Below are 9,575 nucleotides of genomic sequence, written 5' to 3'. Positions count from 1 at the left end.
CCCACATATATCATCCTGCCCCCATAAATCCTCAGTTCAGCACCAAATGTGGATAAATCAGCTGCTGAATATAGTCCCCAACAAATGCACTATTTCCTCCTGATTGTTTGATAAAAACTATAGTGACCAAACTACAGTGCAGGTTTGGACACAAGCAAGAATGAGAGAAAGGAAAAAGAGAAGAAAAACACCTAGGGAAGGGAAAATGTATGAATAAATACTGAAATTAGTACGTTGATGGTTTGGTGACTCAAACACCAGTTGAAAAGGAGAGCACCTGGCGCTTTTAATCTCCTTCCTCCTATGTCTCCTCTCCTTGATGACTAAATTGGATTTAACAGGTGAAATAGATAAGAGATCAGATCTTCAATGTGATTCACGTCCTCCTAGAAAGCAGCAGTTGGTCCTTAACCTTGGAGCGGGAGATGTTCTGTAACAAGAAAGCCGGGAGGTTACAACAGGTTTCTGTCCCCCCTCCTAAGTGCTCAGCTCATGGCAGCGCGTGAGTGAACGAGAAGTCAGCCAAGTTCATGTTTTGTGGGATCAGTCGTGATAATCTAACTTAAAATCTGCTCATAAATACTTGTGCTGTTTTGGCAACAGTTCTGTAATCTGTGCAGCTGGTGGCGAACTCAGCCGGTGGAAAAACTGACACCATCAACTGACACTGAGACTGAGGAGATGAAGCACATGGGGGGAGAGGAAGAGTCCTTGATTCGTTAATCACAAGGAGGTGAATCTTAACATGTGCGTGTTGCCACTCAAAACATCAGAACATATTTTAGGGGACTTTCAAACCTAACCTAAAAATATACAGGTTCCTAACCTGCATAGCAAAGAAAAGCAGTGTGTTTGGCGTCTTTTGTAGCATGCTAAGCTAAAGTAGAGAACATGGTCAACAATATACCTGAAAAAGATCAGCATGTTACCATTATCACTGTTAACTGTGGATTTCTTGAACAAACCGCAAACTAGACTACGACTACAGCAAAAATATCCAATACATATGCAACAATAAAGTTGCATCAAATGTAAAAGATTATTGGAATCCCCGGGTTAAGAAGGGTATATAACCTCAGATTAATTGTTTAAAAATCACAGGAAATATTTCAACCTTTAGTCTGGCATCGAAGCAGGGATGCCAACACACAAGCACCTGTGGGTTCATATCTCTACTGTTTACTTTGCAATCCCCATAGTTTTGAAAACCGTCCTACGAGTGTCATGAAGCTGGTCTTATCTCGTAGCACAGGGCTGTTTTCTTTTCACCGTGTGAGTGTTTGTCTACGTGTGTCAGTCCTGTGATGGACTGGCAACATGCATGAGGCATCGAGCCAGACGCAACCCTGCATAGGATAAGCAGGATATGAAGATGGCTGGAATTTCCCCTTACGTTGCAAGCTTACAGCACAGCCTGCTTACCTTAATATGAGTGGTTAAGCCCATAATCATTAATGTAAGCGCACATTGAGTCATACAAGCAAGGGTGTCTTAAAAGTTACTCATTCCTGTGCCATTTTATAATAACTCTGCTCTTATTATTGTAGTTTTTCCATCATTTCTGAGCACTAATTACATTGTACTCACTAAATCAGACAATCTGGCAAATTGGAAACAAACCAACAGTTTATCCAGATTATCTAAACCTTTTCATTTGGAGGTTAGCTGAAAGTGAGAGCATCTGAAATGTCACTAATAATCCCTCAACGCACAGGAAAACGTTGGCAAAATGTGCTGGTTTGAATCATTGTGTGTGTGTGTGTGTGTGTGTGTGTGTGTGTGTGTGTGTGTGTGTGTGTGTGTGAGTGTGTGTGTGTGTGTTAGCCTGTGTCTTCGTGCTTGTGAACGCAGCCCAAACAGAGCCTTTGTTGGAGGTTCAGATCCAGTTAAACAGAAACACCATCTGGTACTAAACACAGCAGAGATTTAATACGGCAGATTGGAGGAGGAAGACCTGTGTGCATGTGTGTGTGTGTGTGTGTGTGTGTGTGTGTGTGTGTCTGTGTGTAATCTGGATTTCAGCTCTGTTGTCATACAAATTCTGCAGTGAGTGTAAACAAATGATCACAGAGCTCAGTGTGTCACTGAATGCAGCTCGTAAAATCTGGTATCCCAAAAATCCCAAATTAATATTTACATGTAGATTTAATGTGTTTAAATTGAATGGATTTGAACTGTTTTGAACTTGAATGATATGAAAGTGAGAGAAAATTTGAGACACTGAGACGCTAGAAAATGTTGGAGTAAGGTTACTGATCATCAGAATAGTTATTACAATACATTTTTTTGTTGATTGACTGCTCCCGAATAAACTGACTGGTCAATTACTTTCAAGTTGTGTTGTGTTGTAAGGGTTTACATGGCCGGCTCTTCTGTCATAGTTTGTTTTCCTGTGTTATGCTTCTAATCAAAGTTAAATATGTGTGGAAGAATCAGGGTGAGTGTCTGAAAGTGCATTGCAGAACCGGAGCTGGATTAACAACCAGGCAGAACTGCGTGGCCCAGAGAGCTCCAGACTCACTGTGTCGAACCGTTTGTTGTTTATCAACTGACTTATGACCTTCAGATATGACCTGATCTATAACTTGATGATTAGGAACAAGGGGCAACAAGATTTTTGAATTGTTATTTAAAACTTGTTCTATGTTACAATTGCCCCTTTATAGCAGAAATAAACATATTTATAGGTGTGGCTTTGATCTGTATGACTCTCATCAGAAACCTAGTCAGTCGATTAGGATCAATCCTGTCCTGATCTCTCTATCAAAGACGTAATTATTTCAGACTGTGGCCTTTATGTTGCATATTCCTAAATGAACGTGTTTAATAGAATGACATCCATGCAAAAACAACACAGAGCGTGTACAGGGTGTGTGAACAGACGAGTTCAAATGGGCCCAGCAGATTATATTCTCATGTTGACGGATGGACTTTTGTTAGCAGCCAAACGTGCCGTAAACACGTGGAATCCCCCAGACAACAGAAGTAAAGGCGGAAATAAATAAAAGATCACAAACACAACACCGCGTGCAGCCGACGAACGCACGCGCCAAAAGTAGTCACCACTAACCGGCAGTGTGTCGCTCCTCTCCTGGACGCCGGAACAAGGAGGTTTTCCGCTCTTTTTTTGAGCAGCACGATCTCTCCGCTTCAAGCCGCCGCCAGCTGGACTGTGGGTGTTGGGTCACTGAGCGTACTTCGGTGGATCTTTGTTACCTGTGTCGAGGTGAGTTAATGAGTCAGATGAACTGATTCATAACGAGCTAGGAGGAAGCACATGCTGCTGATGGGTTTCCTATCGCCTGTAACTTTTATTTTTGAGTTTACAGTTTTTGTATTCACATTTGTACTTACCGCAGACAGCAGTCTGAGTCAAGTCTTTTTTTAATTTTTTATATCTACCGAAAATTAACACTAGGCCTACAGAAGTGTACTGAATGAAAATCCGGTAGGCCTGTAGTTTATAGGGTTTTAAAATAGAATGAAAATGACTTAAAAACTCCTTTCACAGTTCTCTCCAAAATGTATCCACCAAAATATTTTCAGTGTGTGTATGTGTGTGTGTGTGTGTGTGTGTGTGTGTATATATATGACTCACAATATGATATATATAGGACTCACAATATGATTATGATTTATTCGTTTAACTTTTTTGTTATACTCTCCATATATTATATATGACGGTCAGAAACTTGTTTCAGATAATTACACTCAATATAATTCCATATTTGGCTGGACACTAATCCCGATTCCCCTCGTTTTATTCATTAAACGTATTGTTTCCCCATAAATCAGACGGTAAAAACACCCCAGTGGAATTTGTGTTACTGTAAAACACAAACTCCAATTGTCATCAAAATCACAACATTTCCAGAAACAATATGAAGGACATGACTTCAATATATCCCAAATGGCAGCTAGAAAACGTCTTTGGAGTTTGACTCAGTATGGCCATGATTTAGCTCATGGAAGACCTGAAATCTGATAGAATATGTGACATTTCATGGATGGGTAAACGTTGTCTGCATTTAAGGAACATTTAAGACATACTTGGTTTTAAAGGGTTAACAGACATATCTTATATTTTATTATGAGTATTATTATCATCAGTCTATTACACACCAGTCGGAAAATAAGAAACTAAAAAGGTTTATTTGCACTGCAATACTATCTTCTACCAACAGGAGGCACTCTGGTTACAGCGGCAGAGCTGCCGCCTCTGGGCTGTGTGTGTTTCCAGAATGATTTTTATTAGTAGACAATAGAGGCGCGCTCAACCCCCCCCCCCCTCCCCCCACACACACCCACCAAAAATACCCCACACACGCATGACCGCACAACGACCGTGCACGCGCTGTGTTTGCCGACATCTATTCAAACTATTACTGTCGCTGAGAAAACAAAGCCGAAGAGGCTGACTGCCCTCACTTGCTTGTGCGCTTTTACGCACACGCACAGGCGCGCACACAGACGTGCGCTTTTACGCACAAGCTCGGGATGGGATTTTACGCACACATGCACGGAGCGGAGGGTGCGTGATGCACGGCACAATTACACAAACGAATTTTGGGGAGAGATGCACGCGCGTAAATGCCGAAAGAGGGATTCAGAGAACGGATACAAAGGACAGGTTTGTGTTGTTGGAGACGTTAAAGCTCGTCAGAATCTCTGTTTGGAGACGGACGGGCGGAGAGGAAGAAACAGAAAAGAGGATTTGTTGACAAAATCACCAAGTTGGAGAAGCTCCTCCTCTCCGTGATGTAGCCGCGAGTCGGAACCTCCTTAATTACTAATTTCTCTACATTCAAGCCCAGCTCTCGCCCAGCTCTCGCTCCCCCCCCCCCCCCCCCCCCTCTCTCTCTCGCTCAGTCTGTCTGACTCTATTCTCTCTCTCTCCACTCCTCCATCCATGCATCTCTCATCCTGACCCTCCTTTCTCTCTCCTCTCTGTCTCCCTTTCGTTTCCAGTCCGGATAACGGAGGTGGACGAGCTTGGAGTTGTTGTTATTTTTTAATTGTTATTATTATTTATTCCACGTTTTTGGGAGACCCGCCACCCGGCATGGAGGATGTAAAAGACCCACCGACCGTCCACCGGTCCTCCTCCTTCAGTATCAAGAGCCTCCTTCTGCCCTCCAAGTGCGACAGACCGGACCCTGTCGTCGCTGCTACCGCCTCCGCGGTTATTGGCATTCCCGGGACCTTCTCCCCCACCCCGGGCTCCGATTCTGAGAAGTCGCTAGACCAACCGGAGTTGGACTCCACGGCGGCGGCTCTGGACCTGGAGAAACCGGGCAAAGAGGAGCAGGGGGGAGAGGGGGAGGAGGGCGGAGGGGGAGACGGAGGAGGGGACGGCGCCAAGGCCACACCGGAGCAGAACACTAACGGTAATAATAGCGGGAAAAACGGGAAATATGACAAGCCTCCGTTCAGCTATAACGCCCTGATCATGATGGCCATCCGGCAGAGTCCCGAGAAGCGGCTCACGCTGAACGGCATCTACGAGTTCATCATGAAAAACTTCCCGTATTACCGGGAGCATAAACAGGGCTGGCAGAACTCCATCCGGCACAACCTGAGCCTCAATAAGTGCTTCGTTAAGGTGCCCAGGCACTACGACGACCCGGGGAAGGGGAACTACTGGATGCTGGACCCGAGCAGCGACGATGTTTTCATCGGAGGGACTACCGGGAAGCTCCGCAGGCGCTCCGCCACCTCCCGGGGCAAGCTGGCGATGAAGCGCGGACTGCGCTTCGCTCCTCTCGGTTTGGGGATTAACGAGCGGGCGAACAACCCGCTCTACTGGCAGATTTCTCCGTTTCTCTCCCTGCACCATCACCACCACCACCACCCGCACTACAACGGATCCTCGCCCGGGTTTTTGAACCAGGCGGCCGGCTACGGGTCTTTGCTGCCCGCGGTGGAGCAGCTGAGCAACGGGGACCTGGGGCGCTCCATCCTCAGCGGCTCGGCCGCCGGCGCGCTGGGCTTGACGAACAGTTACGGGATGAGCACGTCGCCGGTCGGGCTGCTTTCCGGACAAACCGCCGGGTATTTTGTCTCAGGGACCCAACACGCGGGGGCCTCGGGGCCGCCGGGAGGAGGACCGCCTCCTCCGCCGCATCTCCAGCAGAGCGCCCCGGGGTTCGGCGGTTTGCAGACCAGCAGCTCCCCTCAGTCCCTGCTGTCGGACTCCCTCAGAAACGGCTCCCTACCGGCCTTCTCCCCGGGCATGTCCGCGGGGTTCCCCGGGATGCTGTCCCATCAAAAGAGGGTGACCCCAAACGCTTTCCTAAACTGAACTCTCCCCTCCTCCCCCATCACCATCCCTTCTCAGTGGATGGCACCGGGACGAGGACGCACAAAAGACGCAAAGTTAAGGGCAAATATTAAGTGGTAAATATCAAACACTGATCGCAAAAATATATATTGAGTGAAGCTTTTTGGCCATATTCTGCCCCGAAGAGCAACGGGTTTATTTTGATGATTTTTATGTTCGCATTTGTTTGAAAAAGGGACAACTTTTGTTACCCGCGGTTGTACAACTGTAAACTAGACTTGCCAAAGGTAACGCTTTACGTATATTTCAAACTATTTATATCTTGTACAAAGATTTTCATTACTTTCTTTGAGTCTTTTATTTATGTTTTGTATTTATTGTACAATGTATTTAAATTCTATTTGTCAGTATATACTTATCAGTATTAAGAAAAGGGGGAGGGAGGGGTGAAATAAGACATACAGGGTTAATAATTATTTATGGATTTTTGAGACAATCAAGGAGCAAAAAGACAATCACAACTTTTTCATTTCTCTTTTTTTTGGGAGGAAAACGTTTGAATGAGTAAATCATAAACAAATAAAGAAAGCCTTAAAATCTGTAGACACAATCAGGGGGTTTGAGAGGAAACATAAGCCTACAAATCATATCTTTACTCAGGTTTGACCCCGGACAGGCCTAATAATAATACGCGTCACGTGAATAATAATACAACTGCTCTCTGTGAAGAGTTTCTTTTCAAAATAATGATATCCGAAAATTTGAAGAAAAAAAAAATCTAATGTGGTAGGACTGTATTTAAGCTATTATAATAACTGCTGCCTTTCAGTGCTGAAAATGAAATTTTCGACTTGAACCGCCCTTTAAAGTTAATAAATAAATAACTAAATGGAAATAAATGTTTTGGAATAAAACTCTTCATATGTAAAATTATGCAAAATTACACGATTTTTGTATGTTCTCTATTCATTATCAAAGCCCAGAGAGAGAGAGAGAGAGAGAGAGAGAGAGAGAGAGAGAGAGAGAGAGAGAGAGAGAGAGAGAGTTTGTGTGTGTGTGTGTGTGTGTGTTTAGGCCTGTATGAGCGTAAAACCTACTGCGCATGTGCACCAGGGCCGCCGTACAGATTTTTTCAAATTCATAAAAAGCTACATGGCTTTAGCCGCCTCCCTCCCGTTTGAAAGACTCGGGGAAATTTTTAAAGTGACCGCTGGAGCACTGACATTCTGCATGCTGGAACTGTAGTTTTTCCTGCAGTATTTTTTTTTTTTGGGGGGGGGGGGGGGGGGGGGGGAAACTAACCTAACAGCTCCAAACAGGCGCTGCAACACACACGGCTGGTGTCAGGCGAAAAACGTTTATCCCCAAAAATAGCAAGTTTTTTTGCTAGGAATATGAACCCAGTTTCTTGAGCTCAACTTTAGCAGAGATTCCCCTGACTCGGAGATACGAGTTTTCAGGCAAACGCAATGACAGGCCTGTAGATACAACAAACTGCAGAGCCAGCTTCAATGGCATGGCTCGATAACGTGCATCAGCTGACCTCTGCACTGCAGCCATTTACCATCTAATACAGGTATTCATGCTTAACGTGCTGATAATATCAAGGTTTTATGAAAAGTCAACGAAATGTTGTTTGAACATGGAAAAGTAAAGTTTAACTTGATTTCGTTAACTTTGTTTCAACATGTTGCAAGTTTCATAAATAGTCTGATTTTGTTAATTGTAGCCCAGAAATAATAATAAAAACGATTACAAATTATATATGAATATAGGTTGAATTTACAATCAGCACCACAGAAACATTCATTTGGAAGTATTGATTATATGAATCTGAAAACTTTATGAAAGATAACTTTTTTTGTTGTTGCTCAAATTGCTACAATTATTTTGTTCCCCAATAAATACTTAATTTGAAATGATTATTTGGTGCAACTTAATTACGTTAATCACAAGGAAACTAACTATATTAATAATATTCACGTGAACTTCAACAGTTGCATAACATCGTCTTAATCTGCATAACACATTTAATAAAATAAATAATTAAATAATTTTGCAAATCCTCTATTGATTCTGATGATTTACAAAGAAACATCAAAACAACGTGCATAAAATGAGGACCTTGTTATTGCACTAGAAAAAACCCTTTATGTTCATGCTATTTTTTTTATTAGCACACAGAATGAGCGACGTTTGACTAACAAAGTATTGATCACTGTGGTATTGATCCGTTCATCCTCAGATCTCAGGTCAGTGCTGTCTGAGCTCTGAAACACAATCCAGATCAAATAAATGTTGCATTTGCAAAAAATACAGCAAACAAAGGCTGCAGTAGACAAAACGAGGCTGCAGATAATGTGGATATTTTATAAAACAGCCATTCATAGCCGACATGTTGCCTGCGGTATCATAATCAATGAGATGTCAATGATATACAATCAAATTCTTTCATAAATGAGAAAAGTGAATTCCTGATGTCAATTATTACAATTAAAAGGAAATACGAAAAACCTCCAGTCAATGCTGGCATTAATATTTATCGGCACTTTTGAATATATTGATAATTAATTAATTCACCGTCTGTTTGGAGCCTTTTATTGCAAAAATAATTAAAATATTTTGACTGTAAAATAATTGCAGGTTGGATTGAATTTTAACTGATTTATATTTGAGTCTCTTGAGTTTTCGAAAACAAATTCCACCTTTATGGTTCTGTTGATATTTCGAACAGAGCATGCAGACAGCAGACCAGAAGCTGCTTTCTCCACCTTCTCTAAACTATCATTTTTTACAGTGAAAGACAGAATCCCATAGGTAATCAAATTATAGTATGTATTAAAAAGCAGCAGAAGAAGTGGGGTTGATTGGCAGCAGGATGCAGACTCATCCAGCTTGTTTTTTAAGTCTCGCTCAATGTCACGGTTTTGTAAAAAATGTTTTGAGGTTTGTTTGTTTTTTATTTTGATTTTTTTTGGCACTTTTGTCATTAGCGTTCACTTGTATGAAGTCTGTACTGTCTGTTTTTGTTGCCGTCTGTCTGCTTTTTTTCCCAGAGAAACTAAACTTGATTAAAAAGGATGAAATAACCCAAAGCAGTGTTTCTGTCTGTTGATGTGCAGAGTAACGTAAAACATCACACTCTTGACAATGTTTTTTTTTAAATCCCAAAATGTGTAAGAGGTCTGATCTGATCTTTGAAATATTCTCTCTCTCTCTGTCTCTCTTTCTATCGCTCTCTCTTTAAAAATTAAAGTATCTAACTTTTACAGACAGAGGAACCAGACAATATTTT

At 42.5% G+C, this 9,575-nt stretch overlaps 1 pseudogene across 1 annotated transcript; it reads left to right on the top strand.

Moving 5' to 3' along the window:
- Positions 1-4,684: 4,684 nt before the first annotated feature.
- Positions 4,685-9,367, top strand: LOC311020545 (forkhead box protein G1 pseudogene; annotated as a pseudogene). Its single transcript has one exon. The product of its transcript is annotated as a forkhead box protein G1 pseudogene (transcript).
- The last annotated feature ends 208 nt before the right edge of the window (positions 9,368-9,575 follow it).

This window comes from Eutrigla gurnardus, assembly GCF_963514095.1.
Source record: "Eutrigla gurnardus genome assembly, chromosome: 11".
In the NCBI taxonomy this organism is placed as follows: domain Eukaryota; kingdom Metazoa; phylum Chordata; class Actinopteri; order Perciformes; family Triglidae; genus Eutrigla; species Eutrigla gurnardus.
The sequence above is the reverse complement of the archived record's forward strand: the minus strand, read 5'-3'. Positions and strand labels throughout refer to the sequence as shown.